General features: G+C 44.2%; 1 protein-coding gene across 1 annotated transcript in view; it reads left to right on the top strand.

Annotated features, from left to right (window-relative positions):
- Positions 1–21917, top strand: part of LOC128143588 (ankyrin repeat domain-containing protein 26-like) — a 110121-nt gene that overhangs the window by 47753 nt on the left and 40451 nt on the right.

Genomic DNA, 21917 nt, shown 5'->3' with positions numbered 1-21917 from the left:
CAGGGCTTGCACAGTGTCAAGGCCTTTTCTATTTCTCGTACTGCCCTGCCAGCAAGTAGGCTGGGGGGTGCCCAAGGAGCTGGGGCAGGGGGGCACAGCTGACTCCAAATGACCATCCCGTATGACATCATGCTCAGCAATAAAAGCTGCAGGGAAGAAGGAAGAAGGGATGGACATTTGGAGATACGGCATTTGTCTTTCCAAGTAACCATTAGGTATGATGAAGCCCTGCTTTCCTGGAAGTGGCTGAAAAACTGCCTGCCAATGAGAAGTAGTGAATGAATTCTTTGTTTTGCTTTGCTCGCACAGGCAGCTTTAACTTTACCCATGAAACTGTCTTTATCTCAACCCACAAGTTTTCTCACTCTTACCCTGCCGATGCTCTCCTCCATCCCACAGGGGTGGGGAGTGAGTGAGTGGCTGGGTGGTGCTGAGCTGCCTACTAGGGTTAAACCATGACAGATGCTAGATAGGATGGAAGTTGTGGGCAGGGGGGAGATCTGTGGTTGAAAGCTGAGAGAGGAGACTGGACTTGGGAGGTCCGTGTTACCTTTGCAGCTTTGTCACAGCTTGCCCTTGAGACCACGTTAGCTTCCTTTCCCGCCTGCGAACAGGTGCTGGTACTGTCCTGCCATGCAGGGAGCTAAGGTAAAGAATTAGGTGAGGCGATGCTGTACAGTAGCGGGCAGAGCACTTTCTCGCTCTCAGGAGATGTAGAGCTGTTACAGAGGCAGTGAGGGTAGGGTATTTTCTGTGGTGGGCACTAGAGGAATTATTATATTAAAAAGCATGTATTGTTAGGAACTCTGGAGGACCTCTGGAAGAAAGATTAGGGTGATCTTGTGTGTATGTGTGCGCGTGTCATCTTATCCCCCAAAGCTGCAACCTCATCTTGTCACTTCTAGAGTGTGCATTCTTTCCACCAGCTTCAACTGCTGCTCTTGGTTACGTTTCCTGAGGTGTGTTGTACACTTCATGTTAACCTTAACTGTAGATGTTGGATGGGGAGAGGAGAGCTTAGACCTGTTTCCATTTAAGTTACTGCTTTCTACTGCAGTGCTGTCTTTCCAGTCACCTTAGTTTCTTCTTTTGCCGCTGTTGCTTTCACAGATGCAAAAGCAGAATGTGCTGCCTCTGACATCAGAGGACTCCCACAGCATGTGGGAAGAGCACTTGAAGTCAAGATCCCACCTTGAAGAGCGTGTTGCTCAGCTTGACAGAGAAAAGGCTGAACTCCTGGAACAGGTGAGCCCAGTAAATTCTCTGCATGCCTAGCCAATATCCCGGAGAACTGCGTCTACCTTTTTGTCGAGTTCTTACAGCCAGGTTTTTCTGTTATCCCTGCCATTCAGGCACTGAGTATCTTGTCATGTGGGGGTCACGCAGGAAGCAACAGATAGAGACGTACTGCAGCTTCTCTGTGGAGAATGTCAAATGCACATACTGCACGTAGATATTGTTCCCATACTGTGTGTGTCATGTATCTTTTCTATTTTGAAAGCGTGACAGTCAAGGACGGCAAGTGAAGAAGCTGGTAGAGGGGATATGCAGAGACGAAGTGTGTCTGTGCAAAGAACTGAGAATAAACTTCAAACTGCAGAAAGACTGTAAGAGGTATGGCTTTTTAGCATGGTGAAGAGGTATCCCTGAGTAGAAGTCAAGCTTTATTGAACTTCAATGTAAAAACAGGTGTATGTAACTGTTTGTGAGAAAATTCAAGCCTCGTGTTAGTTCTTGCAAGGTGCTTCTGCGCAATGAGCCTATAGTTTTCAACAGCTGCCAAAAGAACTGCAAATGCAGGTTGCCCTGCAGTTCTCCTGGGGGGGGGAAGGAAGTCTTTTATTCCTCTTTTCAGGTGAAATTTGGACCTTTCAAGGGGTTCGTGGCACAGTAATGCTGTTTTTTCTCAGTAATTGCTGGTGTGTAAAGCATGTTCAAGATGAAGCAAGCCATGTCTGCGCTGTTTACGTAAGAGTGTGTGAAAAAGGCTGGTTGTTCCTTTGCTTCGTTGTTTTCTTGACTCATTTGCTGTGCAGGTTGAAGAGGCCTCTGAGCAGATCTATGAGAAAACTAAGCATATATGAGGAGAGAAGGATGGAGTCCCAGCTTAGTTTACAGAGAGAAATGAAGAACAACTGCTCTGAAATGGTCAATGAAGTTGGTAGATTAAGAACAAAGGTGAGCTCTGGTTTGTTTGGGGGTTCTTGGTGATTTTCTTTTGTTGGGTTTTGGTTTCTTGGTTTTTGTTTTTTTTTTTTTCTTTCGAGACCTGTATTGCCCTTTTCCTATACATTTTTGGTATGGATGATTATCCATTGTCTTCTTGATGTTGTTTCTGTTGTTGCAGTAGTAGATGATGATAACCACTGCTGTAGTTGTCATCATGCGTAAAAATGAATGTGCAGAGCGCTATCTGCAAAGGCACATCAAGGGTGAGCCGAGAGTTGCAGCAAGGCTGGCAGGGTCCATGAGCTCATGGGCAGTCCCACAGGCCCTCACCAAGAAGAGCAGAATAGGTCTGGTGACAGCAAGCAGGGTCAGCCAAGAGTGCAGATTGCCAGGCCAGTCCATAGGGACTGCAGTCCTACCAGGATGTCACGTCCATGGGTGAGGTTCAGGGCTGAGAGCAGTAAGGCTCGGCACAGGCCTGGCTGCAGCTTGAGGCCATGGCAGCGTCTTCTAGGTCTTACAGATGAATTCCTTCTCTGGAAGAGAGGGAATTAACACCACCATTACTGGGAGCAACTGTATGAAGTTGGCTTTGCCCGAGGTCACCCCTTGAGCTCTGTCTTAGGCAGGAGTTGAGCAGAAGGCAGTTCAGGTTTTGCTTTTCTAAACGGTGTCGTTGTTTCCCAGGGCGCGATGCAGTTGAGGCGATGCAGAAAAAATTCTGTAACTTATTGCTCGCTAGTAGCTGTCTCGGGCCATCTTTCCCTTGTCATGGGCACCCAGAAATAGATTTCCCAGAAGTGCTTTTGAGGTTGCTCTGGCTGTTCAGTAGCACATAACATTTTATCTACTTCTCCGCGCATTGCTCAGATTTGTTGCTAGAGCAGCCATGTTTCAGAGCTACGTTCGTATTTGGAAGGCATTGTAGAATGAGTCAACTGCCTTTGCAGTGGCTCCTTTTTAGTCCAGAAGTCAGTAGTGGGTTTGTGTTTCTGTTGGAGAGTTGTTTCGAATGACAGGGAAGGCCGTTACATTTAGGCGGTTTTAGATAAGTCTAAAGTTTCTACTTTGCTAGAGACTCTTTCAAGTGTTTAGTATGCTGGTTTCCTCCACTTTTATTAAAAAAAAGACAGGGTATTATGTTTTATCTTCAACAGGCACAGAAAATGTATGTTTCTGGAGGGGGGAAGAGGAGGATAGAGCTGTAGTTGACCGTTGGGACTTACTGAAAGTCTGATATTTCCTGCAAATTTTTGAAAACAAACTGCGGCTTCGACCTAAAGAGAATATGTCTTCCTCCACCACCGCTGTAAAAGCTGTGTTCTGAACCACTATTTACAAATCTTTCAGTGTAATGGAAAAAAAAGAGCATCTGTTTCTTGTCTTGTCAGTTCTGTAATGAAGCTTTGATTGTGTTGACAGCATGTAAACTTTCCTCTAAAGCATGGCACGTGTTGTTTCTGATGAAACCAGAAGGTGGCTAGGTATGGGTGTGTGTGATTTCCCGTGAGCATATGAGCACCTCATGGAAGAATAGCCTTAGTGCTTTTCCACTTAGCCCTATGTGTGAAATGCTGCTAGTTTGGCACCTCTCGGTCCTCTTGATACCTACTGCAGAAGAACTGAGAAAGGATTCCTCAGGCTCCCATCCTATCAGGAATGTTGTGAAAGCTGTTCCTGTTTTAAAAGAAGAGACTGGTTTCACTTTGGTTTTAATACTGAGTCAGCAGATGGTAAGTACAGCCTCGATGGCCAACCCCTTTACTGATTTTCACAGAACTGAGTAATTGTAGATCTGAGTTCCCCGGTTTTGGGGGTTCTTTTTTTTTTTTTGCTTTCTACAGGTTGGTGAACTTTCCCAGCAGCTGGAGATAGAGTCTAAAAAATGCATGCAGCTAGAAGCACAAAATCAGGGTTTGCGAGAAGAGTTGTCCACCATGCGTGGGAACCATGAAAAACTGGAGGAGAGCAAATGCCAGCTGAAAGAAGAGGTGGCTAACCTCAAACATCATTTGGAGACTAACATGGTGGATCGCAGCCAACTAGAACAATATAAAAGAGAGATGGAAGAACGAGCCGGACGAGATAAGACAAAAGCTACAAGAAGTCAATCTGGTTTTGCAGGTAAGTGAATTTCTCACATGTGTCTGTAGTCTCTATTACATAGTTTTGTTGTGGTTGTCATTTTTTTAGTATTTTAATTTTGGTGCCTGATTCTGTCTGTTAGTGCTGTGCTTCTGTCTTTCGTAAAGGGCAGTGGGAGAAGAGAATATGGTTGGGCAAGAGTGCTTTCGTGTGTGTGTAATGTGCCTGCAGGTCCCTGAATCTAAAGCTTGCCCAAGGTAGATTTCCGTTTTGCGGTTCTTGGGGGGGGCGGGGGGGGGGAGGTTATCACTGTCCGCTGGTCCTGTTCATCCTTGAATGGGTGTTGTAACTTCCAGTTGTCATGGCCAGGCATACAGGTCTTCCTTTGCCACTGTACGGGGAAAAGTACTCAGAAAAGAAGTCACCACAGTTGCGGGGTGGGGGGTGGAGATGAGGGATCCTTATAATTTCTTTGAGGAATCCTTTTCTATATGCGCTGTCCTACAGAGATGGTGTTCTCTCATTAGTAGCTTTGATGAACAGTAGTGCTAAGAGGGGGGCTCTTTCTGAAGAACTATTTAATGTGGTAGTTCCAGGGTTCTGCCTTGATTGCTGATGGTAGTGAGGAGGCACAGTTGCCTCACCGAGTGAAGCTGGGCCCCTTGAAATTGGGTACGTGCAATTGACTGGCAGGGAGAGTTCTCTTCTTCTCTGCAGTGGTTGAAAGTGCGTTATCTGCTTCAGACGCAGGCAGCCTCCCAGGACAGATTAGAACAAATCAGAGCCAGTCATCTCGCTTCACTGAGAAACCAGCTAAAAGACAGAATTGGAGATCTTGAACGTGCATTGGACAGAATAAAAAATACGGAACAAGACAGTATTCTTCAAAAAGAATCCATGCAGGCAGAAGTGGAAAGGTACAAAGAGCTGTACCTGGAGGAAGTAAAAATAAGAAGATGCCTAGCAAATAAACTGGAAAGGTAAGCTTATGCTTTTTTGGAGTGCTAATAAGATGCTACTTTTTCCTCATGCATTTTCCTCCTAAAATCCCTCTTCTGCATCTGGTAGCATTGTGTATGTAGGCATAAGAAGGCATATTTCCAAGGAAAGTAGCTTAAGACCCTTTCCCTTCATTACAACTGTCTTCATTTCTCTTTAGTGTTCCAGCAGTAACACCACTGATCATGGCATTAATAGGGTACTCTGTGTGTGGCAGAAAAGATAAATTTCATGTCCTTTATTGCTTGAATAAGGATAGGCACTTCAGAGAACAGAATTTGATTCTGGGAATCAAAAAAAAAAAAAAAAAATTTTTTTTGGCTTCCATTTTAGCAGCATGTCTGAGGTTTGAGCTTTCCTTGGGAAAGGAAGGGTAGTCCAGAGTTCTTATGCAGGTGAAGTACCTTTCAGAAGAAGCTGTGCACACACATGGTATTCACGGATTGTTTTGAAGCCCTAATGCTGAGAAGTCATAAGTGTTGGTAACTCTTGCTGCTGCTTGCAGGTAGTGTGACTTCCTAGAAATAGGCTCTGCGCCAAGACTTCCGATCAAATTATATTCTTGTTTTAAAGGCTCTTAATCCCTTCCACTTTCAGAAGTCGAAGAATAGTCAAAGACCTGGGGGGTGACTTTGCAAAAGTGTCATTACCAAAGATAATTCTTCGTATGCTTCTGAATGTTTCAGAGCTGATGAGAGACTAGCAGAAGCCAATGCTAAGCTCCTTCAGGAGCGCCACAGAAGCAGACCTTTCATCGCAAGCAGCATTGTCAGTGGAGGTCTGGCTGCAAGTCCAGTTCTGTATGCAACTGAAGTGGGACATCTTGGCAACCATTTGGCACTGAACGGAAGTCGAAGTCTAGGAGGAAGCTTCCTAAGCCAAACCGGGAACGCATTATCGTCAAGAAACAGGGTTGAAGCCTATGTGGCTAAGGTAAGAATTTTGAAATACTGTTCTCAACTACTGCTCAAGAGTATCCGTAAGCAAGTTTTTGCTTTTCAGCCTGAAGTTAGAATCCATTTATAGTTCCAAACTCTGTGGTCTAATATGCCCAAACAATTGCTCATCATCAAAACAGTACACAAGTATATGTGGTAGGGGTGAAGACTTTTGGTCATCAGGGTTGTACAAATTTTCCAAGAGTGCTCAAAACCCCCAAAATTCTGAAATCTAAATAATGAGCTGTGTAACTACATTCTTTTACAAGAGAAACTGTGATAAAGAATACTGTGGCATAGGAAGTTCCCAGCTAAGCTCTTCATTAAATTTTAATGTATAGTATGTATGACCTGTTTAAAATGGCTAACTTGGAATGCAAAATCCCATCAGACTTCTTTGTTTGAGACGCCTTTTCCTTCCTGACTGATCTTCATTCTCACGGTTTCTTCACTGCAACTTGTTTTAGTACATGAATAGCAATAAAGGGGTGCTTCAAAAATAGGATGATATGAACGGGATCGCCTAATTTCTCACTTTATACTTCAGTGTGGGGTATATACTATGTGTAGGAGGCATTTGTTTTTGTAGCTCCTGCTATGTGTTATTACATGAACAGGTAAAATTAACTACTCTTCAGGAAGTCTTCACAGCTTTCTAATTTTGCATCAATGCTGCAACCTCTGCAATACTTCTGGTCAAAGTATGCCCTGTAATTAGCAGTCAGTGTGATAGCACATCCCTCACAGAATGGTGAACATTATATTGTGAGACTTGGAAACCAGATGTCAATAGTTGTAATCAGTTTCCCACCTAGCATAGGATTGAGGCATGGACAAGCTTCTGTGTTCAGTCGGTGTTCTGTCCCTCATGCATTCTGGTGCTGAATGAATGTGAGAAGTATTCATTCACTTTTTTTAAGTCCATCTCAGTTCAGTGGTCCCACCCACCTTGGAAAGAATCCCTGTAAACAATGTGACTACATACTGCACCTGGTTTAAGGGGAAAAAAAAAAAAAAAAAGCCCAAACCCAACAAAACAAAAACGGACAAAGCAGTGTAGGTAATGCGTAGCAGTGGCAGTTAAGATGAACGATTCTGTATCACGGTGAATGTGTTTTTCAGGTCAGAGGGTGGCCATACATTAGGGAAAGAACTCGGGAGGCAATTGGTACTGTACCATCTGCAGGGGCTATTCAGCAGGCAAGCAGTAGAAAGGAGGCAAAATTCAGGGACCCACTGCAAAAGTGAAATAAGGAGAAGGCCAGGATGAGGGAACAAGAGGGGAAGGGAGCAGGGAACAAGTGAGGAAAAGAACGGACAGAGAGGTGGGAGCAAGATGTTAAAAGAAGAAAAAGGCAAAGGAGGAAACCATCAGACTTCTAGGAGAAACACTGCCCTAGTTTAAAAGAAAAGGGTTAACAGTTGTGCCTTTGTTGAAGAAGAAGAAACAGGAAGAAAAGACAGTCAAGGGGGAGAAAGTGGGAGTACTCAGTGCTTCTTAACTGAATTACAGCAACATTCTTCAAGTAGTCCTTTCCATCTTAATTTTCCAGAAGAAATTGGAAGTCTCTGGGCATCTCAAAGTTTTTGTCACTGTCAGGATAGATACCTTTACTGGTTTACTAGCTTCCCTTAAGTATATTCCAGAGATTAAATATTTTAAAAGGCTACTTCACAGCTCATGGGTTTTTATACCGTTGCTAATATATGCAGATATGTATTTCAAATCATTATATAGGCTGCTTCAACGTCTTGTGAAAAATGGTTTCCAAATATACTTGTGACAAACATTTGAGCTAATTCCAAGAAAAGTGTGCATTAGATCTGAGGATGGCGATACTGTTCTCACTCAGTGTCCCGACTTCAACAGCACCCATAAAGTTTCTTTTCAGAGCATACGTCTCTCATTTTGTGATGGATTGCTGTGCTGGGGAATACTTTTAAGTTTTGGTACTGTTTTCTGAGGCTTTGCTTTTAAGGTTTAAAAAAAAAACAGAACAAAAATTACCCGTCAGCCTTGAGCAGACTCTCAAGGAAGTTGAAGAACGATTACGTATGACATTTCCCCAGTCTCCAGTTACTGATGTGAGGTGAGGTTTGGTTTTGTTAGTTTGGGGGCTTTCTTATATACCTAAATGTCTCCATCCTAGTGCAGTTTTGTTAGTAGGACTTAATCCCCTGAAGTCCCCTCTGATCTTGTTTACAACCTACAGAGACTTTTAGTTCATGTCAAGAGAGGAGCTGAGGATAATTTGCTCTTGCTAGACACAGTTTGTCTTCTCGTGATTAGCTTCTAATTCTAATATAGTATTAAATTCTAAAGTTTTCTTCCTTGAATGAAGGGGAGTAAAACTATGGCTAAATCCTCAGAGAACTTTCCCATTTCTTACCATTTCTACCAGGCTGTCTTAAGAAAAAGCTGGAATTCCCAGCATGCCTGTTTTCCCTCAATCAAAGCAGAAGGCTGGTCTCTGGGACTCGGAATTATCAGTGTGAATTTATCCTCTCTGTTACTAAATGCAGCTGCATGTCCTTTCATGATATTTCTTCCTGTAATCACCAGTTAGGGAACAACTGGGAGTAATTGTAATGGCACTGTCTGTAGCCCCAGGTCACTCAATGTTCAATGTATTCAGCAAAGTCTGAAAACGTGATCTTCTCTTTCAGAGTGCTTCAGAAAAAAGAAACAGGGCTCTCAGAGGTGCAGTAGTTGCTAGAGGACATGCATCTAAGTGGGTATTTCACTTAGCACTGCTGGTTTCAGTTTCCTCAGCTGGGTGCAGTATGTCATTAACAGTGTTTGAAGCCATACTGTATCTCTGAGGAGCTGAAAGGACAGAATTCCTGACTCGTGCGTCTACAAGAAGAGGATTGAACTGGAAAACAGGGCTTTAAGTCAGGAAGTAACAAAAGGGGAAAACCGCATGTATCCCTCTGCATAAAATAATGGGTGATGAATCTCCATCAGTTTCCAAATGCAAAAATACCAGATGCACAGTCTGTGCTGTCATTTCTGCAGGAGTCCTGTGCCATTCAGGAGACAAGATGGAACATGAGGAAAGAATGCAGAGATGACAGTTTTAGTCTATTTTGAAGTGCTTTGCAGGTTGTGCTGCTTAGTACTCTGCCTGTTCACCAGATTATTTAAAGACAGAAGAGTTTCTCTGACTCTAAGCCTTTTCTTCACTGTTTGCTTCAGTTATGCCTCAAATTTTTTCCAGTAACCTGGTTCCCTCCTACAGAATTGTCTTGCCTTTAAATTCAAGCTGAGCAGTGCTTTTTTGGCTGGAGATTACGAAGGCTCCTGCCACTAAAGCTCGTAATGACAGGGAGTTAAGGAGCTTAAATTGCAGTATGCCTCAGGTGGTCATCTTGCACTTCTTTTTTCAGTCAAAGCTCGCTGTGCAGATTTAGTGTTTCTGGCAGTAGCTTCCTCAAGGTGAGAAAGGCTATTTGAAGTACAGGACATCTCGTTCTTAAGAGGAGGATGTTTATGTAAATTTGGTTTGTGCAAAAGCTTTGAAATAGCTTCAGGGGCAAGGAGGTGAAAATACTTTGCACTGCTGTTACTCAAAATGCTGCTATTAATTCTTTGTCCATGCAACTGTTGGAAAAAACATTGGTAAATGATGCTGATTGCAAACAAGAGGAAGAAGTGCTACTCTGGCAAGTGGACACAGTTGCTTCTTTTAGACATAACTAAGGAATTTGGAGTTTAAAGGCTTGGATGATTTCACAGTTTTTCTAAACCACTACTTAACATGAGGTGATTATGCATATAGCCTTACACTTTGAAGATGGCCATGTTGCAAGCTCAGCAAAAAATGAGAAGTTTATTCTTAAAAAGAACATGAAGAAGAAAAGTGTTCCATTCCAGCATAGCCCCTTCCCCCTTATCAAATACATATGCTACAGAAATTAATAACCTTGAAATGGAAGTGCAGAAGTATCTTGAAAAATACAAAGTTGATATTGACGCGGGCTCATTAACCAGTAAAATCCCAATCACATGCAAATGTCTTTGGGGGTTTTTTGGTTGGTTTTATTTTTATTAGAGCTCCAGTAATGAAGAATAAATTACAAGTACTTGAAAAATTCTGTGCATGTAATTACAAACAGTAACTGTAGCGACTAGCAGTCCCTTATGTTCTGCAAGGAGGTTGGCTGAATTTATTTCATGAATTGTGAACTTATTTCATAGTAGGACTTGTGTCATAAGAAGGATGTGTATTGCCTGTTCTTTACAGGAGTAGAGAGATCTTTGACGGGGTCTTTTTTTCTTTTATGATCTGGTCTACTGACTCCCAAACTGCTCATGAATCGGCATGTCACCATCCAGAACTAAGTTGAATCAAGCAGGTGAAACACAAATATGATGTTAGTGGTCTGTGTGCCTTAATTTGGGAACTGCTGCAAGGAATGTCTGCTGCAAGTGCTGCAAGGAGGTTTTGGGACTGGAGTCTTGTTGTTAGGTTTAAAAAATGTGAAGCTTAAATCCTAACAGCTGTGCCAAAGGCTGGTGAAAATGAATGTGGGTGTCTTGACATAGAAAATCATAGTGAACTCTGCTAGCTGCAACCAGTGTGAATTAATGGATTTATGAAACCAGTTTTCCTACATCACGTGAGAAAGGGAACGTCTGCTTCCTACTCTATTTCTCAGTTTCTGTTCCTTTTCTGATTTCGTTTTCCATCTGCACTCTTGTATTGTAGCAGTCTTTGCATTGTTAGCTTTTTTACTTGCTTTGTTTACGTGTAGGCCGTGTTCTTATTTCTCACTGAAGACCTTTGAACTTAAGGCCGCTTTTCTTTCTTCTTCAGCTCCTTAATCAAAACTCTGTTGTTCTCTCTCTTCTCTGCAGCGAGATACATGACAAGGTTTGTAGCCAGCATTGTTTAATGTTGGGTGGTATTTTGTACTGGAAACGTTTAGTCTATTTATGCTGTTAGGTTTTGATTGAAACTTACTGATGCGTTCACATTTTCCTAATACTGCAAATATTTTGAACTTGCTAGTTTGTCCAAGTGAAAGAATGACTGCCGCAGAGTACTTTCATGCTTTCTGTATTTGTAATGTTACGGCTTCGGATGTTTAACTACCACAGTAAGATGACAGTGCGTGGATTTCATCTGTTACAATGGAACTTCTTTAAACTACAGGAGCAGGCTGGTTTAGCCTCCTTGCCAGTTCTGATATTCAAAAAGTTCTTGGTAGTAACAGCGGTTGTGTCTGGAGTACCAGTACTGTTCTGAAGTTGAGTTGCTAGAGTCTGAGTATCATGTCATGGAGTCTTACAGGATCCAACTTACTCTGTGCTCAAACAATCCATGTGGGTAAGTAGAAGTCAACACTGCTTTCTCAAAAAGAATTCTTGAGCAGGTGACTGCTGCAAGGGAACCCAGTATGTTACTGCCTGGAGAGAGGTGCAGTGAGAAGAGAATGACCTGCTCAGGAGGTTTGGGATAGTCAGCTGTGATGCCTTTTCCAGGGGCTTGGGGGGAAGAACAGTGGAGGCAAGTTATAGTCCTCAAAGGTGTATTTTGCCTGACTCTTCATTCCCTATTCAGAAATCAGTGTGTTGGCTTTATTTCCACCTATTTCTCTTTCCTCGGGCATGGATGAGATTCACAAAGATGGAACTGGAATGAATAAGAGGAAAACAAGGTTTTTTCTTCTCTTGATTCATCCACACGTGTTGTGGAGGGTCCTGTGGACCTTCTGGTCATGGTGAGGGCTCCAGAAACCAGGGAAAGTGGTTTCTTCTAACGCCTCAACTACTGCTGCTTTGCTTAGGATAGGCCCTGGGTTTGGGTCGTCTTTTGGTCTAGGCATTAGTTTTCCTGCTTTTTTCTGTTACCTCTGTCTCATTTCATGTGTTAGGAGGTCCCTTCTCCCCAGGATTTTGCTGCTGCTTGTACCTGCTTGAAAACAATTAGAGGTTTGGGGATTTGGGGGGGCCTTTTCTGTTGTTCTTCCAGCTCTGTGCTCCCCTCTTCTAGCTGTGAAGGCACAGACTATTCCAAGGAAGTACCACTGAGTGGTGGTTCTCCTGGAGGAGCTGGTGAATTTGGTCGCAGCTATCCCTGTAGGCCTGGAGAGAGGGCCCTTCCCTCCCCTCTGCTGGTTTACGGCCCCACTTCTTTGGCCTTTGGAGTTACTGCCTGTTACTGCTCCTCTTGCGAGGGTATGCAGATTGCTTCCCTTCCTGAGGCTTTTGCCTGTTGAGTACATAGTACAGTGTTTCAGTTCGTGGTGGTGGTGGTGGTGGTATGTATGTTGCTCATTTCATAAAATAAAGACTTATTCCCCCAGGGATTCAGTACTAAAATCAGAGAATCACAGGATGGGCGAGGGTGGAAGGGGCCTCGGAAGATCATCTAGTCCAGCCCCACCCCTGCTCAAAGCAGGGTCAGCCATAGCAGGTTGTTCAGGGTTATGTCCAGCTAGGTTTTGTACATCTCCACGGATGGACACTCCACAACCTTTTCTGGGCAACTTGTTCCAGGGTGTGACCACGCTTACAGTTTAAAAAGGAAAAAAACCAAACTTTCCTTATGTTAAAATGAAATTTCCTCTATTTTGATTTGTGCCCATTCCTCTTGTTCTTTTACTTGGCACTACTGACAAGAGTCTGGCTCCATCTTCTTTACTCACCCCACCAAGTATTTATATACATAGATAAGGTCTCCCTGAGCTTTCTCTGCTCCAGTAAAGAAACAGTCACAGCTCTCAGCCTCTCCACATAGCTCACGTGGTCCAAGCCCTTCAGCATCTTCGTGGCCCTCATAGGCCTGGAAGCTGTGTGGTATCTATTTTGAAATTCACTTCTATGTGTCACAGACTTGATGGAAAAAATGTAGGAGCCACAAGTATCATCAAACATAAACAACAGCATATAGCGCTTGGACTATGACTCTTCAAAAGATCTGACTTCTTCTTATGAAGACTTTGAAGTCAGAATCATAAGTGAGAATAACTTAATTGGTAGCAATAACCACCTTCTAGGGGAGAAAGGAGTAAGTGCTCCTTAAGCTGATTTTGGTTACATAATAAACCCCACAGCTCTCGCTGTGTAGAAGCTGTAGCTGCTGCTGTTGTTTCTTCGTACAAAGTTTCCAAGAAAAAGTCACGTGTGTTTTTATATTCTATGTGTGTCGTGGTATTGGCAATAACAATAAAGAAGAATCCTGGCGTGATCTGCAGGAGCTCTTTCAATTTTCCATCTTAAAGTGGAGAAAAGAAGAATATTGGCACATGCTTTTTTCTATACAATGGTGTATGTCAATCCTGCAGCAGCTGCTCTTGCACTTCCCTTATGAAGCTGCAGAAGCCAGCCTCAACTGAATTTGTCCCTATGGATGGCATTTGTGCGTATCTCAGCATTTAGCTGACATTCTGCTCGTGTATTTGATGATAGACTTTTGCCATACCTTCATTGTAATAACACCACTGTGCTTCTTTCCTGTATATTTTTTAAATGCCCGGTTATAATCCAGCTGGTGAGTTACAGGTTGTTTTGTACTACAGTTAATGTTGCTCAGCAATGAGACTGCTACAGCCTGGCTGACCAAGAGTGTCTCTTCATTAAAAATCAAACCCCAAACCAAGATGTCTGTATTTGGGATGGTATTTGTAGTTTTTATCACATGTTATGTGGGGGTTTTAAGATTGTTTTAGAAGTTTAAAGTTACAGAAAGGTAACTTGCAAAATATTAACTGTACGTTTTCTGTATAATTCTAGGTACGGCGGGAACTGGATGAAAAAATCACTAAAGAACTTGAAGAGGGTAATGTGTCATTATGTTAGGATTGTTTTTAAGGAAACAGATGACTGTTCCTAACTCTTGAAAATAATGGCTTGAAAGCTGTCAAGTTCTTGTGCTAAGCGCAGGGTTTTTTCCTGCTAGCTTTCCAGTTTAGACTTGAATGTGAAAACTTCCTGCTTACCAACATACTGGGTAGAATGTTATGCGGTTGCCCGAAAAAAACCAAGCACAAAGAAAACTAACCCGTTTCCCCCACACAGATACACTTGGCTTAAGCCGAAGTCGCCTTTCGGTAGAGTTAATCCTCAAGCACATATATCAAATGTAAAAGAAGCCCTGGGAAAAGATTTTTGTAGACTTCAGCTGTTACTTCTCCTTCCACGTACATCAAGTGCATTCAGCACTAAACCATACCATACGCATTCTCTGCTGTTAGTTCTTGATTTTTGCCATGTGTCTTATTCATTGCTTGTATTTGTAGCTTATATGTTGCGGTCTTTTTTGGATAAGCAAGAAGATATAATCAGTGACAAAAGATAGCCTTCCTTTAGGAAAAGATCATTCAGTAGCGTTTAGGCAAACGTGAGTGGAATGCTTGTAATAGGTAGCATAAAACATGGGCTGTAATGTAAGGCCAGGTGTCCAAAGAGGAATTCCACCCATTTCACAGTTGTTCCTCCAGAGTCACTGCTTTGCAGTTCCCTGAAGATGTTCAGCGTGAGGCCTCTGGAATGTCTTTCACTAGCTTTAGAAGTACTGTTGACTAATAAGCACATGTGGAAAAAATGTGTTTCTCCCTTTGTGCCTAGCCCTTTCATTGTTATGTTCCTTTGGAAGTTTTTAAATCTGTCTGGATTGTAATCTCTCCAGTTACCCATAATGTTTTTACAGTGACTTACTTGGCTCTGTCTACTATAAAAGTAACACCAGGAATCTTGTCTCTGTTCTCCCTAGCCACTGCTGAACTTGAAACCGGATCTGCTGGATCTTCAGGAAATGTCCATGTTGACCAGGATCCCCTTTGCAGGGCAATACAGGAGTACCGCGATGTTCTAACCAAAAATTATCTGGTTTGAACAAAATGCTAGGCAAAGGCTCGGGAAATAATTTTGTTTACATAGCACATCTGTGGTTTCCCATACTTCAGATTGTTCAGATGTGAAAACGTGGGGTTTTTTATTACCTGAATATAAATTCTATTAAATGGATGTCAAGCACGTTGCACTTACCTGATGGTTTATTGATGCACAGTTGTTTTATTTTGCACTCACACTAAGAACCATATCTATTTTTTCTGACTGGCAGATTGACTACTTTTGACTCTTGAGCTTGACAGAACTGTCAAAATGTTTCTTATTAAGGTAGATGCATTATTTTGCTCCACTCATGTTCTGTGTTTTAACAAAAGCATTCCCTTTGTTCTGTTTACTCCCTTCACTCGCCCTCCTCCTCGCCCTCACCCAGGGCCTGGCAGAGTCTGCCGGGTGCCTCCTGAGGAGATTGAAATAGACGGACGCCTGTGAAGTTGAAAGCAGACGACCCTTTATTGCTAAAACACACACATATTTATAGTCACATATTCTGCAAAGTCACTGTACACGCGCAGAAGCATAAAATATGATTGGTTATATCAACACTGTACACACGCATAAACATAAGATATAATTGGTTATACTAACTCTGTACACGCACCTAAACATAGGACATAATTGGTTATACCAACTAAAACATGCGAAACTTGTCTCAGTCTGATTGGTCGAGATAAACTGCCGAATTGAGGGGTTTTGTGCCAAGTTCCCTTTATCGTGGAATGCACACCTGTGTTGTTCTAATTGGCATCTTTCTTTTTTTGTCGTCTTGTTTATTCTGTTCAAGGTCTTCTAAAGGCATTTGGAATGCTCTTGCGACCGTTAGCTAAATATGTGTCTACAATTCCCCCTGTTTTGTTTTTTGACAATTAATAACATGCTGTATTGCCCTTTGCAAAAACCTGTGAACACAGTTAATTAAACACGGCAAAAGCAACATTATACCTAATAAAATACATAAGAATAAAAGACTGTTCAGGTAATGCTGATGACACACAAAAAGAGGTTTGATTAATAGCTTTAGCCAGTGTCACCCAAACATTCTTACTGTCCCACGGCGTTAAACGATGTGGATCAATCACCGGTGTCACTGTCATGCTGCTTACTACAGTCAGTGTGTTCCATATGAATCTCAGCGTAAGGTTTCGTCCATTTAATTGGAATCCACTTCAGCCCATTTTCTGTGATGACACAAGCATAACCTCGGCCCCACGTTATTATCAATGCTTCTTTGGCATCAGCATTATCTATTTGCTTTTCAATAGCATCTCGCAGATGATCAATAAAGGACATATAAGGTTCCGTATTACCCTGCTTTATACTTGTAAATGATTGTTGTGGCTTTCCAGCTTCAGGCAAGGTTAACATTGCCTTCAGAGCTAAGGAAGCTGATTCTTGTAATGCTTCCACCGGTAGCCTTGCTTGCCTATTAACATCTGCAAAGTCACCAGTCCCCATCATTTGTGCAGTAGTGATCATATACCGTGGATCTCCTTCTGGGCAGTCCAAATTTCTTAGTGCTGCTAAATCACATAATTCTGCCCATTTCACCTTCCATAGTAGACGCTGAGTCAGGGTTAAAATCATTGTAGCCAATTGTGTACAGTCAAAGCCCGTTAAAATTTGACCAGAAAATATATTCTCCAATAACGCCTGACTAAATGGAGCAGACAGTCCATTAGCCGTTACTGTTTTCCGTACTTCTTTTATTAAATCCCAATTGAAAGGTTGCCACACGTTTGGGGCATTCTGCCTGACTGTAACTGGAAAAGCCACAGGATTTAGACCTTCGGTTAACATTTTATCATTTATGTCCTTGCATCGCTTCTTTATAGCTTCTCCTGGGGATGTATCTGCCTCATAGGGAGGTGCAGAGGGGATAGGTCTCTGCTCGAGAGGCAGGTTACTTAAAGGTTGATCGTTGCCTCCATTAATGACATCTCCCTTGCTCTTTAGTTCCTCATCACTGTCCGAATTATTTACCACCTCGCCACACACACTTTTCTTTTTTTCCGGGGTATCTTCAATTGAAATTTTTACAGCGGCAGCCACCTCCTTTTCTGCCTTAAGGGCTTTCAACGTTTCCAGCACCAATCTCCACGTAGCGGAGATTTTCTGAGCCTTCACGTCCCCACGCGATACAAAGTCCCAAATTACTTTTCCCATTTCTTCCCAATTTTTAACCTCAAAGACTTCTACATTTGAAGTGGGGGCACCATGGTCCTTAAGCCACTTCAGCATCATACGTAAAGTATTTGAATCGTACTTAATCCCTCTCACGGAGAGGATATGCGAAAGCATTCGTACAATTGCCCCTTCTTCCGCAGCCATCTGGGCACCCATTTTAATCCTTCTAGCCGCTCACCTTACTTCCAAACGAGCAGGGTGATTGATCTCCCGGGAGAAGGTTGTCCGCTCAGTCCAGCTGGCTAGACGATCGTTCGGCTAGAGTCTCCTCCGGACGCACTTCCAGCAATTCCAGCGTTTTCTTGGCCCGCAGTCCCGTCGGGGTCACCATTTGAGGAGATTGAAATAGACGGACGCCTGTAAAGTTGAAAGCAGACGACCCTTTATTGCTAAAACACACACATATTTATAGTCACATATTCTGCAAAGTCACTGTACACGCGCACAAGCATAAAATATGATTGGTTATATCAATACTGTACATGCACATAAACATAAGACATAATTGGTTATACTAACTCTGTACACGCGCCTAAACATAGGACATAATTGGTTATACCAACTAAAACATGCGAAACTTGTCTCAGTCTAATTGGTCGAGATAAACTGCCAAATTGGGGGGTTTTGTGCCAAGTTCCCTTTATCGTGGAATGCACACCTGTGTTGTTCTAATTGGCATCTTTCTTTTTTTGTCTTCTTGTTTATTCTGTTCAAGGTCTTCTAAAGGCATTTGGAATGCTCTTGCGACCGTTAGCTAAATATGTGTCTACGCCTCCTGCTGCTGGTGGCTCCCAGCGGGGCCACGACCGCGCTGCAGCATGTGCTGCAGTATGCGCTGCAGCATGCAGAGGGTCATGGCGCTCTTCAGCAAGAAGCGCCAGCAGTCGCCCTCCGGCAGCGCTTCTGGGCAGCCCTGCCCTCCAGCCGCTGCCACCAGTGCCTACGAGCTCGGGCAGAAGGACCCGGGCAGGCTGCACCGCGCGGCTGCCCGCGGCGCCCTGGCCCAGCTGAGGCGGTCGCAGCCGAAGAGAGGTGGCATCGAGGGGCAAGACCAGGAGAAGCGGTGAGGGGCTGCGGGCCGCTGACGGACACCTTGGCTGCTTCTGGCAGGCGTTGCTGCGGGAGGTTCTGAGCCAAGTTCCGCCAGGCCTCTCTCAAGCACCCTCTCTCAAGCACCAGCAGCACGTTACAGCGCAGAGCCTGCTGGTCCAGCGGGAGCATCAGCGTGGTGCGATCAACCCCCCTGGCAGCTTGTGGGTGCCCCGCAGAAGTGCCCGCTCTCAAGGTTTTGCGTAGGATCAGATTCGAGCTAATTGCTTGAAAAGTGAGATTTGCCCTGTCAGCTGGGGGAGCGAGCTCCAGAGCTTTTCATTGCTCGTAGCTGCCGGGTTGGCTTGAGTGCTGTTGGAAGTGCCTGCCGCCGACCTGCTGCTTGGCAGTGGTCTCCCCGCGGGGTCGTTCTGCAGCTGCTCAGGCAGCACCAGTTCTCTTCTGCCCTGCGGGTGAGCGGTGCAGGAAAGCAGGAGGAGCAGAGTCTGGGCTGCAGGATCCCCAGGGCTGAGCGGCAACAGAGCTTTGGTTCGTTCGTTGTCTGTCTATGTTAAGCTCGTATGTTTAATTTTTAGGACACCTCTGCATGTTGCTTGTGCAAATGGGCACGTGGATGCCGTTGGATTTTGGGTACAAGAGAACTGCCAGCTGAACCTTGCTGACAATTTCAAGAGATCGCCACTGATGACGGTATGCGGAATATGTTACGCTCTTGTCAGTGGGACTTGCCAACTGTGCGTTAAATGAGAGGTGCCTGGCAGGATTCTTTACACGGACCTACGTAGTAACGTGCGTGTTGTAATAGGTGTGGAACGGGCATATGCTAGCTAATCTCGGAAGATGCTTTTCTTTCCCAGCATTCAGAAGCTGGCCGAGTTGTGACAGAGTGAAACATAAATGTTGGAAATCTTCCCTTTTTTGTGTGTTGTTCCCGGGCAGTACAGTGCCAGCAAGAAAAACGTGTGGCTATTTTGCTGCAGCATGGTGCCGACCTGAACCTGGCAGATGCTGACGGCAACACTGCCCTTCACCTTGCTGTCGTATCTCCTAATACAACGGTAGCAGGGCTGTTACTTGAGCATAATGCCAATATTAATGCTCAGAACCGGGTAACCTTGGCACTTGGTAAAGCTGCTCTTTTGAAAAGGTGCAGAACTTGTCTGGGTCTTTCTAACGGGGATTATTTGTCCTTTCAGGAGGGATATACCCCCCTTAATCTTGCTGTCTCCAAACATGATGAGGAGACGGTAGAGTTTCTTCACAAAAAAGGAACTGAAAATCAGCGTGAAAGGTGAGACATTTGTCAAAATGTGTCAAATGGCACATAGGTCTCTTTAGTCGTCTGCAAGTATGATTGATGAGAGGCGTGGGAATGAGCTTTGAAAAAGAAGGAGCCACACGGAAGGAGTTCCCTGTGTGACTGGTAAAAGCAGGTCTGCGTTTGGCTGCTCTCATCCTTTCCACCCCAAAGACTGCAAGAAAGCGGACTGTGGTGCCCCCTCCACACACAGACCCAGACCCAGACTGGGCAGGAAACTTGCCATTAGCTCAGCAGCACCACGGCTCTGCAGGAGAGGGTTTTTTAAGTGGCGGCATAGGTGGTGCTTAAGTGTTGTGAATGGAAGCGTTAGGAGAAAGAGAGGCAACGTTGTCCGAGAGACAAGGGGCATAAAGTGAAACACAAGGTGTTTTAACTGCGCGTAAGGAGAAAACTCGGCCTGAGGATGGTCAAGCAGTCGAACAGCTTGCCCCGGGAGTTTGTGCAGCCTCCATCCGTGGGGGCTTTGAAGAGCAGAGTGGAAGGACCCCTGAACAGCATGGTCTGACCTCATAGCTCAGTCTGCTTTGGGGAGGCGGTTGGCCTGGACACCTCATGAGGTGCCTTCCAACCTGAATTCTCCAACGCTTCCGTGTATTTGGCTTTGCTTTCGCTGTGCTTGTAGGAAAGGGGGAAAGCATTGTTTTGGGAGCAAGCAGGGATTAAAATGATGGCAATGCAGTGCCTGCAGAAGCGGATCTATTTCATGACACGTTTTGGATGCTTTAGGATTGCTCTTACGGTTGCCACAGTTGCCGGGGATATAAATGCAAGCCACCTTCTTTGGCATGGTGCTGCTACTGTTATAGAGAGAACTCTGCCTTCATGGCTGTGGATTATGCTCGCGTGTGTAGACACGTTGGGTATATGGTTTATGTTGTCGTGAGAGGGGCTGAGTTGTCAGTTAATGTGTCGGTTTGTCCTGGTTTTGGCTGGGATAGGGTTCGTTTTCTTCCTAGTAGCTGGTATAGTGTTATGTTTTGGGTTCAATATGAGAAGAATGTTGGTAACACACTGATGTTTTCAGTTGTTGCTCAGTAGTGTTGAGACTAAGTCAAGGATTTTTCAACTTCTCATGCTCAGCCAGCAAGAAGGCTGGAGGGGCACAAGAAGCTGGGAGGGGACACAGCCAGGGCAGCTGACCCAAACTGGCCAAAGGGGTATTCCATACCATGTGACGTCATGCCCGGTATATAAACTGGGGGGAGTTGGCCTGGGGGGGATCGCTGCTCGGGAACTAACTGGGCATTGGTCGGAGAGCGGTGAGCAATTGCATCGTGCATCGCTTGTTTTGGATAGTCCAATTATTTTATTATTATTGTTGTCATCTTTCTATTGTTATTATTATCATTATTATTATTTTCTTCCTTTCTGTTCTATTAAACTGTTCTTATCTCAACCCGTGAGTATTACTTTTGTTTTCCCCGATTCTCTCCCCCATCCCACTGAGTAGGGGGGAAGCCAGCGAGCGGCTGCGTGGTGCTTAGTTACTGGCTGGGGTTAAACCACGACACAGTGAAAAAGCAAACCTGTAAGGGGTCTCTCTCAGGAGCCCCAATTTACTCTCTTTCAGGTTTGTTAGAAGAGAGTGCCTATTCAATGTAGTTAACACACGCAGTGCTTAGAATGCAACCGCAGTCTTTTTTGGCCTCTTGATCATACTTAGGAGCTGTCTAAACTCTCAAGTCCTCAGACTAACCATCGACATTTCTGAAGTTCTTCCAAGTCAGGACTGCATTTGAGGAGACTGTAGGCTGGCTTGACATGAATAGTTGCAGCATTAATGTAGCATCCTGTGGACATCGCACCCTTGCAGTTAGATGTGAATCTGCCAGAGGGCTTGTTAATTTTTGTAGTGCTCCCTATGGAGAGGTTGTTTATCAGTTTAGATTGTAGCCAGCAGGGCTGAAGTGCTTCACGGATGCCAATATGCATCTAGAGAATGAACAAGCCTGCAGTGGATATTTTTCATCATGGAACAGTAGTGCAAGAGTAAGGTGGGGGGTGGGGGTGTTACTGTTTCTCAGCTGGCAACAAAAATGGAGAGGCTGGGTGAGGAATGGCCGTTGCTGTCCTAGTCAAGCGTGTATGCAAAGATGTGGTTGTTTCTACCAACTCTATGTCTTCTCTTTCCGTATATATCCTTAGTAAGCTACTGGCAGAAAACACGGGGAGTGAAAACACAGAAGACTCTTCTGCAGGTGGTGTAGCAGACAAGGCACTTCTCAGCAGCTCCTGCCCTGTGAGGACTGCTGCCTTTACAAGGGCTGCACTTGCTCAGGACAGAGAAGGTAGGATCCTTAACTGTGGAAGAGCC

This window comes from Harpia harpyja, chromosome 6 (genome assembly GCF_026419915.1).
Source record: "Harpia harpyja isolate bHarHar1 chromosome 6, bHarHar1 primary haplotype, whole genome shotgun sequence".
Lineage (NCBI taxonomy): Eukaryota > Metazoa > Chordata > Aves > Accipitriformes > Accipitridae > Harpia > Harpia harpyja.
This window is presented reverse-complemented; position numbering and strand designations above follow the sequence as displayed.